Genomic DNA, 10808 nt, shown 5'->3' with positions numbered 1-10808 from the left:
CTGCGATAACTTACTGTGCAAAAGTGCTCTGACCACGGGGCATAGGTACTTAATATAGTGAAGCCGCGGTCTCAATTAAGAAGCGGCCGATTTGCGAATGCGGAGCCGCGGATCATTTCCGCGGGCGGGCGGGGGTGCGGAGGCTGTACATAGTGCCGTCTGTAGCGGCCGTTTTCAGGCCCCGGCCACGGGAGTAAAACGGAGGGATACCGATCGCAATTTATAGGCTTCCATTGCAGTGAGAAATGGTCAGAAATGGTTGATGTTTCGGTAGAAATGAATTGGTGATATGTGAACTTGAACTAGTTTTTCTATGGTAGTAACCTATTGTTATTCTCATTAACATTAAGAAGAGGTTGAGATTTTATGAATTGAAGTCCATGCAGACTTAATGACTATGAGATTTCTTTTTTCTGCAGCTTTTGCCGCTCCACTCTTCAGAGCCTGTCCACACAAAAGTGTTTTGTGTGGACATGCACTGTGATTTAATGAACGCTACCTGGACATGCATACATGTTTAATTTCCTCATTGATATGTTGATATTGTCTTACATAATATAAAACTTGAAAAGATGTAAAACACACCCTGACACATATTATCTTCTATTATTAGGAGGCAGCAGTGTATCCCGGGTTATCATGCAGAGTGCTATCATCACTCCTGCAACATAACAACAATAAATCAAGCGATAGCAAAGTCTAGTAGGAAGAAAGGTAATGCTAGTACTCAAACAACAAATCTTTTTACTTATGTTCATATGATGTTACTTTGAAAAATGAAAAGATATATTTGAGGATGTTGATTTATTTTACTTTTTATTCCTTTTCTGTTTTCTTTTTCCTCGTTCAATTGAGTTCAAGACGCTGAAAAGCCTGAAGCAGGTGAATCACCTCAAGAGGCAGTTCCTGATGGTGAAGCAGATGAGCCGGCCACAAAGAGACTGCTTCGATCCATGACAAGTCATAGTCAACAAACAGCAACTGTCGAGCACACTGACCGCAGGCATGTCCTACCAGCGCATTGCATCATTTGTAAAGGTTCAAAGTACACAAAATAAATAAATTGTGGAAAAAAATGATTATATAAAGTTTTATTTTAATGTGGATCGTTTCATTGTTTATTTGGTCAAATTATTTAAACAATGAGTGAATTACTTCTGATAATGGCGTGCCGGTGAATGACTGCGACAATCCACCCACCGATCCACACATACATACACACATCCACACACACACACATCCATACATACGCACACTTCCATGCATGCAAACACACACATACATGCACACATAAATCCGCACACACACACACATCCACACATCCATTCACACGCAGACATACATGTACACATCCAAACATACATGCACACATACATCCATCCACACGTACATACACACTTACATACACAGACACACACACAAACTAGAGATAAACAATGCAACACTTTTAGGGTTCTTTTAGATCAAAGGTAATAGCCCTCATTTGCAAAGGCATGATCGGGGAGGGGGGGGGGCGTTACCCCCACTCTCCCCACTTTGGCAGTCAGCGGGGTTCAGTAAATGGGGAAACCTAGAGGATCTGTCCTGACCCTTTAATTAGGCAAGTTCATGAGCCCTTAAAACCTGGGACATCTGCTGCAGTCTCATTTAATTTCCTATTAAAGCGACTGGAACATGCCTGCCTGGCACTGCCCCAGTCCCTCTATGGTTGTCACCCCCACTCTGCACACTGGCAGTCAGTAGGGTTCGGTAAAGGGAGGAACCCACAAGAACTGCCCTAACTCATTAATTAGGCTGGTTCAGGAGCAGGACCTCTGTGACAGTGTCATTAAAAAAAACACTCACAATTATATTCATCATATTATTTTTATATAATATAATTATACTTAATTATATATGATAACATTCATATTAACAGGTTATATATATATATATATAGGCTGCCCATGGTGTAATATGGGCATTGGCCACTAGACGGCACTTACTTTCCCGATCTCATTTTCTAATTAGTTTAATTAATTAATGTGCAACTTTTGGCAATGATGAGTTATGACTTCCTTCTCAATTATATTTCATCTAAATCTGTGGAAAATTTCATGTAGTTGGGTGACTTGGGTCACAAAAACGTATTTCTAGACACATTTTTGATGCTCGGCCCACAACCTAGCAATGTTTACAACTTTTTGCAGCCTTTACCTCTCCAGGGCGCTCAGGTTGCCGAACCAAGCCATGATGCAACCGGTCAGCATGCTCTCTACTGCACACCTGTAGAAGTTCGAGAGAGTCCTTCTTGACATACTGACTCTCCGTAATCTTCTCAGGAAGTATAGGCGCTGGTGTGCTTTCATTATGATTGCATCAGTGTTCTGGGACCAGGTGAGATCTTCGGAAATATGTACGCCCAGGAATTTGAAATTCTTGACCCTTTCCACCATCAACCCGTTGATATCAACAGAACTGTGGGTCCCCATCCTACCCCTTCCGAACCAGTTCCTTGGTTTTGCTGGTGTTGATGGCCAGGTTATTGTGCTGACACCATTTGGTCTATCGGTCGATCTCACTTCTATACTCTGACTTGTCCCCATCAGTGATACGTCCCACAACAGTGGTGTTGTCGGCGAACTTGATGATGGAGTTCACACTATGCCCGGCTACACAGTCATGAGTATAGAGTGAGTACAGCAGGGGGCTGAGCACGCAGCCTTGAGGTGTTCCCATGCTGATTGTTATCAATGCTGACACATTTCCACCAATATGAACAGACTGTGGTCTGTGAATGAGGAAGTCGAGGACCCAATTGCAGAGGGATGCACAGAGACCCAGATTTGAGAGATTGGTAACCAGCTTGGAGGGGATACTGGTATTAAATGCCAAGCTGTAATCGATGAATAACAGCCTGACATATGAGTTTTTGTTGTCCAAGTGGTCCAGAGCGGAGTGGAGGGCTAGCGAGATCGCATCCACCGTTGATCTGTTGTGGTGGTAAGTGAACTGCAGTAGTTCCAGGATTTTGTCAAGGTAGGAGTTGATTTGCGCAATGATCAATTTCTCAAAGCACTTCATCACCACAGGGGTTAGTGCCACTGGTTGATAGTCATTGAGGCACGTCACCTTGCTCTTCTTGGGCACCGGTATAATTGATGGCCTTTTAAAGCAGGTGGGAACCTCAGACGTCAGAAGTGAGAGGTTGAAAATGTCCGTAAAAACTCCAGCCAGTTGGGCCGCACAGGTTTTTAAAACACGTCCAGGTATACCATCAGGTTCAGGCACTTTACGAGGGTTCACCCCTCTAAAGGAACTTCTGACGTCGGCCTCTGTGACTGACCAAAATACCATCATGGCGAATAGGGGTTCAGGAAGGCACATCAGTGTTCTCCCTATCAAAGCGTGCGTAAAATGCATTGAGCTCGTCAGGGAGTGATGCTTCGCTGACAATTGAGCTGCCTCCTGATTTTGCCTTGTAGGAGGTGATGGCATTCAAGCCCCGCCACAGTTGCCGAACATCCGTCTCATCTTCCAACTTGGAGCAGAAGTCCCTTTTGGCCTTTTTGATGGACTTACCAAGGTCGTATCTGGACTTCTTGTAGACCTGTGTATCTCCAGACCTGAATGCCCGGGATCTGGTCTTCAGAAAAATGTGGATCATGGTTCATCCAAGGCTCCCGGTTAGGAAACTCGGAAGGTTTTTGTTGGGATGCAGTCCTCCACACATTTCTTTATGATGTCTGTAGCAACTGTGGCGTTTTCATTCAGGTCCACTGCCAAGTCCCTGAACATTGCCCAGTCTACACACTCCAAACAGTCCTGGAGTTGTTCCTCCACCAGATGTTCGAGGTGTGGAGAGCAGGAGTTGGATAGGACTGCCACGTCTGAGCATCATGTAGAATTGACCATGAGGCAGACGCCCCCTCTTCTCCCTTTCCCAGATGCCTGCATATGGTCCATACGGTGGATGGAGAAGCCTTCAGGCTGGACTGCTGAGTCTGGGGAGCTGGGAGTGAGCCATGTCTGCGTGAAACAGAACACAGAGCATTCCCTCAGCTCCCTTTGGTAAAGCAGCATAGCCCTTAAGTCTTCCACTTTGTTTTCTAGTGACTGTATGTTAGCCAGTAGGATAGTAGGGAGAGGGGGCAGAAGTCCCCTCTGCTTCAGTCTTACTCGTAGTCCTGCTCGACAGTCACGTTTCCGTACTACATGAAGCCCTCCTCGGTGTTTAAAGGTACAGTACTTACTAGTCTGAGTGAGGTTGGGGATTCCCCTGAGATTGGGAATTCCCTTACAGTCGGCACCTCCAGCTCTGTCGCTGCTGGGAGATCCTGTTTGATGGCTTCGATTCCGGACTCCGTGAAGGCCTCCCCGGTGTTTACAGGTACTGTACTTACTGTACCTGCGCCTCCACGAGGTCGGAGATTCCGCTCTGTTCAGAGATTCCCTTACCGTCGCTGTCTTTGGGAGTTTGCAGTAGCTCTAATGCATTTAAATGCATTAACAGCTTGCTACTTACATCGTTGATTTCCACAGATTATTTGATACAAGTGGATATTTGAAGATTTTCTGTTGTGCCGTTGTCGCCGCAGTTAGGCGCCATCTTAGAGATTAGGAACAAATTACAATGGTTAAACGCTTACAATCGTAGTACATCCCCATTGCAAAATTGTCTGCGCACTTCTGGACCCAATTCAACTTAGCGTGGCAGACAGTTTTTTGTGTCATTATCACTTGTGATCAGCTCAACAGCCTATGCAACCCTCCCTCTGCTGTACTGACGGAAAATAGTGTAAGAATTTGCAACTTCAACTTTTGGTTTTCTCTCCCAGTTCAGCAAGCCCATCAGCAGAAGAGAAAGTTGTGTATAAAGCATTTCAAATGAAACATCGGTTCTATTTGGAATGGAGCTTCCACCAAGATGTCAAGCCGTATCATAATTCCTGTGATTTACCTGTTGTTGTAGGTTTTAGAAATAACTGAGATGTCGCCGATATGCCTCAAACTTCGCGTTAGAGCCTTTTTGTAGCACAGGATCAATCTGTGAGGATGATCACAGGAGGGATGGTGACATTGAGTGTCCCTTCTCCTATATTTTACATCAATTCAATGGTAGCCATTCCTACAGATGTTTTTGCTGTCATGGAGAGTGCCCCTTTCATGCTCTGACTAGCTTCCCACGCAACTAAGACAAGACAGTTACAATTGCTAGAGCCGGTGGCCATCAAAGATTGCACAGCAGGCATTAGAATGCAGCAGCCAGGATAAAAGCTGGCATGACAATCCTTTTTACTTACAGAAAAAAATTTCACGATACTTTGCAGATTTCTTCAGTTGGTTGTGGGCACCCATTCAGTACCTTAGAGGATGGTGGGGTGGGGGGTTAGGAGAGGATCCAGTTGCTAAACATAGTTTGGAAGATTATGGCTTAATTAGATTGGCTATTGGTGATGTCTCCATTACCTTAATTAGTCTGCTTTGCCACTTATTCATGCTACTTGATGTTCTCTGTGCAAAAATCACCAAGATATGCGGTTCTTCTTTGGTACATAATGAGCAGCTCATTGCAAATGTCCTGCAGCCTTCTTCAGTTGAAAACAGGGAAGCGCAAATTTGACCCATCAAATCTTTTGTAATCAGCCAAGTGGGCAGTCCTGCTTCATTATGGCAATGGTTCAGTGTACCCGTGCCCTGCGAGGGATCTTGTTAAATGAAGTGATCTGGCACCATTCAAAATTAAGAATGACTGACACAAGTAGTTAAAACTAACATATTGAAAATAATGCATGTGAGCGGCACCTGCTGGCGCACGCAGGTATCGAACCCGGCTTTTGGAAGCCGCGGTCACGTGACTCGGGAGGGGCTGCTTGTTTTCGCGCGGTTTTGTTATCGCGTGGCAGTTCAGCACGGACCACCGTTGTGGCCAGACTTGTCAAGAAAGCCTGTAAACTGAAGAGTGAATTTCCAAATTAAAATTAATTTAACAATTCAGTTGTTGTTCTTGCAACCGCAAAATTGATGACCCCGACCTGTCTAGCTGTCGTTAGACAAGTGGATCATGCAGGAAGACTACGTTCCCGCTGAATCAGCCAGCACGAGGCAGGGCTCACCGGGTTTCAAATTGCATTTATTTTGGCTTGACCAACCTCAGGTGTGGTTCGCCCACATTGAGGCACAGTTTCACCTCCATCGTATCGTAGCAGACGATACTATGTACTTCCATGTGGAGGGAGCATTGCCGCAGGACTGTGCCTCGAGGCTGTAGCCTTACATCAGGGACCCACCGACCATAGCCAAATACGAAGGGCTGAAGACCCTGCTGCTCCGCGCTTACGGTCCCGGTGGCCATCCACCATCATGGCAGAGATGTTAGCCCTGATGGACGGGCACCACCCATGTCTGCTCTTTGAACAGGCGTTCCTGGAGCAGATGCCTGACGAAGACCAACTGATGCTCGCCGGCGCTGACTCCCAACAGCTCGTGGAGAGAGCTGATGAATTGTGGGCACACAGATGGCGGGACCTGTGTGCTTTCACCAGTTCCCTGGTCACAGCGTGGGTGCAACCGAGACATTGGGAAGAAGAAGAAGCCCAGCCCAGCGCCAAAGAAGCATCGCTGCTTCCAGTGGTCTACAGCCAACGTCGCTGGTGTTACTACCATCAACACTATGGACCCGAAGCCCGAAGATGCCGGAGCCCCTGCTCATACCAGGGGAATGCCTCGGCCGATCGTCCATAGAGGCGAACGCGATCGGCCCAAACGAACGCCTCTACGTCCGTGATCACCATTCCTGCCACCGTTTCCTGGTGGACTCCGGTGCCATTTCCAGCATCCTGCCGCCGAGCACCCGAGATACTCGCGTCGGTAAGGTAGGACCCGTCCTCTCGGCCGTTAATGGGAACAACATTCACACTTAGGGTACGCGGACCTTTCGACTCCCGCCCGTACAGGTGGAACTTTACCATTGCTGAAGTCGCCTAACCGATCCTGAGGGCCGATTTCTTACGCGCGTTCTCCCTGTTAGTCGATATCCAAGGCGGACGCATGGTCCCTGTGTCGGACGTGTGTCCTGCCAAGCCGCGCAACCCGTCCACGCCCCTACAGCAACTCGATGAGATAGCTGAGATCCAGCAACATTACCGCTGTTACAGCGGGTGTACGAAGGTCCGTACAGGGTGCTAGAGACTGGTGCTTCGACGTTTACGTTGGACATGGGTGGCAAGGAGGAGTTCGTCTCCGTGAGCCGCCTTAAGCCAGCACACGTCGACGAGGATGGCCCGGTGACAGTGGCCACTCCGCAGCGTAGAGGACAACCACCGGCCGTTTTGCTGCCCTCTGCACCTGTTAACCCTGGTGATGTTTATCCGGTTCCCTTTGTTTAACAATTCAGTTGTCGTTCTTGCGACCACCAGACATGTAATGATTCAGAGGATGTGCACATTTGTCACTGTGTGTCACTGCCACAATTTCAGCCATCATTCTAACAGCTCCAGAAGAAGCAGAGATGAGCAATAGTGCTCGGTGGATGGCTGCAGCATTTTAATCTCGCAATGATGAAGCACAACAACAACAACAGACTACTGTATGGTCCTCGCATAGGAATTGGCAGGAGGCAAATTCACTGGATGTTTTCAAGAGAGAGTTAGATTTAGCTCTGAGGGCTAACAGAATCAAGGGATATGGGGGAAAAGCAGGAACGGGCTACTGATTTTGGATGATCAGCCATAGAAACATAGAAACATAGAAAATAGGTGCAGGAGTCTATCCAGCCTTTCTTCATATGAAAGTCCTGCCATCCCAGCAATCAGTCTGGTGAATCTTCTCTGTACTCACTCTATGGCAAGCATGTCTTTCCTCAGATTAGGAGACCAAACCTGCATGCAATACTCCAGGTGTGGTCTCACCAAGACGCTGTACAACTGCAGTAGAACCTCCCTGCTGCTATACTCAAATCCTTTTGCTATGAATGCTAACATACCTTTCGCTTTCTTCACTGCCTGCTGCACCTGCATGCCTACTTTCAATGACTGGTGTACCATGACACCCAGGTCTCGTTGCATCTCCCCATTTCCACTTCCAGAAGGCTTTCGACAAGGTCCCACATAAGAGATTAATATACAAACTTAAAGCACACGGCATGGGGGTTGCCCAGTATTGATGTGGATCCAAGTCACCTGCAGCTGACAAGCATCCTCCTCACAGCAAACAGTGCCCCCCAGCTTCATGTCATTTTCACAATGGAGATGTGCATAGTGGGGTACCGCAAATCATTAATAGTACTGGGAAATAGCTGGGGTACCAGCATATTAATGAGCCTGGCGAGGGAATTGAAGGCACTGCCCGCAAGTTTGAAATGACACGTAAGCTGGGGGGCTTTGTTTCCTGTCTGCCAGGATTCTAGGAGACACATCAAGGTGACTTGGATAGGCCGTGTGCTGGGCAAGTTTGTTTGGCAATGCTCTATATGTGGATAAATGTCGAATGTCTTCTGAAAGTTTGGTGGCAAACACGGGAAAGGTTCTCCCTATATCTAAATACTGGTTACATCCTCGAAAAATTCTATAAGATTCGTCAGACCTGGGTGTCACCTTTCATACACCAGTCAGACTTTGTCCAGGCATTTCACACTTGCAGCAGGTGCTGCTATCTAATTTTTAAATGGTGACTCTAGCAGTTCATAGCAAAAGTTAGATTTGAGTATAGGAATTCCCCAGGGAGGTCTCCTCCAGTTGTAAAGGGGCTTGGTGATACCTTCCAATCCTCAGGATTGCGTGCAGTTTCTAAAGAGTTTGAAAAATTATCACTAATGCATCCACTATTTCTGGGGCTACTTCCTTAAGCAGAGAAGGTTCAGCAGATCTGATTCTGGGGATGTTTAATCAATTTACCTAACTGTCTCCCGAAGGAAGACTGGACTCAGACTTGGTTCTCGAGTACCCTCGGTCCTCAGAATTTAGGCAGATTGACTTATGTATTCCTTATAGAAACAGAACCAAAGTAGTTATTAATTGGTTGGACAGGCTTGTTGCCCATGATCAGTTCACCTGTTTCTGACTGCAATGGACCTACATTTGTTGTAACTAATATTTTTCTCTTCACATATCTATAAAAACATTTGGAGTCCTTTAAAACCCTGCCAGTTGAGGAGAATATTTTTTTCACAATTAAGCCCTTTGGTGAATCTCTGGACTCTGAACTCTCCCAGTCCTCTGGCAGGGTAGTTTTTCTGGCTAATTTTTATGCTTGGCTTTTGCTTTGATACTATTCCTGATTTCCTTATCCACGGATGCACTGGCTTCCTTGATGGCCAAACTGGGATGAACAGGTAGTTCATCCATGCAGTCGAAATGCCTTCCATTGCATATCCACCATCACCCTTTAGAATCAATTGCCATCTATCTTGGCCAATTCATCTCATACCCTCAATGGTTACCTTTCGAAAGGGCCAGAACCCTTGTTTCTGAATTAATTATGTCACTCGCCATCCTAATGAAGAACTCAACCATAAATATGGTCACTCTTGCCCAAGGGGCCACGTAAAACAAGACTGCTAACTAACCCTTCCTCATTGCTCAATACCCAGTCTAGAATAGGTTGCTCTCTCGTTGGTTCCTCTACATGTTGGTTTAGAAAACTATCCCACATACATTCCAAGAAATCCTCTTCCTCAGCACCTCTGCCAATTTGATTCACCCAATCTATATGTAGATTGAAGTCACCCATTATAATTGTTTTCCCTTTGTTGCACGCATTTCTAATTTCCTATTTGATGCCATCCCCAACTCCACTACTACTGTTAGGTGGTCTGTACACAACTCCCACTAGTGTTTTCTGCCCCTTAGTGTTTCGCAGCTCTACCCATATTGATTCAACATCCTCCAAGCTAATGTCCTTCCTTTCCATTGCGTTAATCTCCTCTCTAACCAGCAACGCTACCCCACCTCCTTTTCCTTTCTGTCTATCCCTCCTGAATATTGAATATCCCTGGATGTTCAGCTCCCAGCCTTGGTCACCCTGGAGCCGTGTCTCCGTGATCCCAACTATATCATAATCATTAATAGCTCATAAACCGCCATGATCCTATTGCATGGCGGTGCTGGATGAAGGGCCGAATGGCATACTCCTGCACCTATTTCTTATGTTTCTATAATCTAATGTGCAGTGATTTCTCAACTTACCTCTTTGCAGCCCTTGCATTTTTTTTATATGCACTTTTTCTGTAACTGTAATGTTATAACACTATACTGTGTTCCCTTTGCTCTGGTGTTTTTCGCTTTGCACTACCTGTTATCATTGAGAAAGGCATGATTGCACTCATGTATAGCACATAAACAAAGTTTTTCTCTGCATCTCGGTACACGTGATTATTATTCATAATAAACCAATACCAATAACAAAAGTTATTTTATTTCCTTATTACATACATGGTTATCCTGACATCTCATGGCAGTTGCACATCCATTAAAGTAGAAACTTTTCAGCTAAAGATCCATCTTTGTCAATCCATTCCCTCCAGGATACTTCATGCATGTGCCCTTCCCCTCTATCATTGTTCTAAACCCCAATCAATGCAAGGAATTATTTTGATTAGCCATTAAATTAGCTTTAAAAATGTTGTCATGTTCTGGCACTGGAAATAATACCCCTTTCACTCAAAGTTCTATGCACTCAGCAGATTCTTCATACCAAGATCCCATCCTTTCAATAGTTGATTCCATCTTCTTTGAATTATGCCTGTCCACTGACACTTGATTATTCCTAGAGCCCCAGTCACCTTCTGTTGTCAGGAGGAAGCAAATATTGAGCTGATCTGAATTGCCTCC

The 10808-nt window shown here is 45.7% G+C and overlaps 1 long non-coding RNA gene across 1 annotated transcript; it reads left to right on the top strand.

The window, feature by feature from the left end:
- The first annotated feature begins 646 nt into the window (after positions 1–646).
- On the top strand, positions 647–1104 carry LOC129698791 (uncharacterized). The gene is made up of 2 exons (XR_008723730.1): positions 647–714; positions 862–1104. It is a non-coding gene; the product is annotated as an uncharacterized LOC129698791 (long non-coding RNA).
- The last annotated feature ends 9704 nt before the right edge of the window (positions 1105–10808 follow it).

Source organism: Leucoraja erinacea, chromosome 1, assembly GCF_028641065.1.
Source record: "Leucoraja erinacea ecotype New England chromosome 1, Leri_hhj_1, whole genome shotgun sequence".
Taxonomy (NCBI): domain Eukaryota; kingdom Metazoa; phylum Chordata; class Chondrichthyes; order Rajiformes; family Rajidae; genus Leucoraja; species Leucoraja erinaceus.
This window is presented reverse-complemented; position numbering and strand designations above follow the sequence as displayed.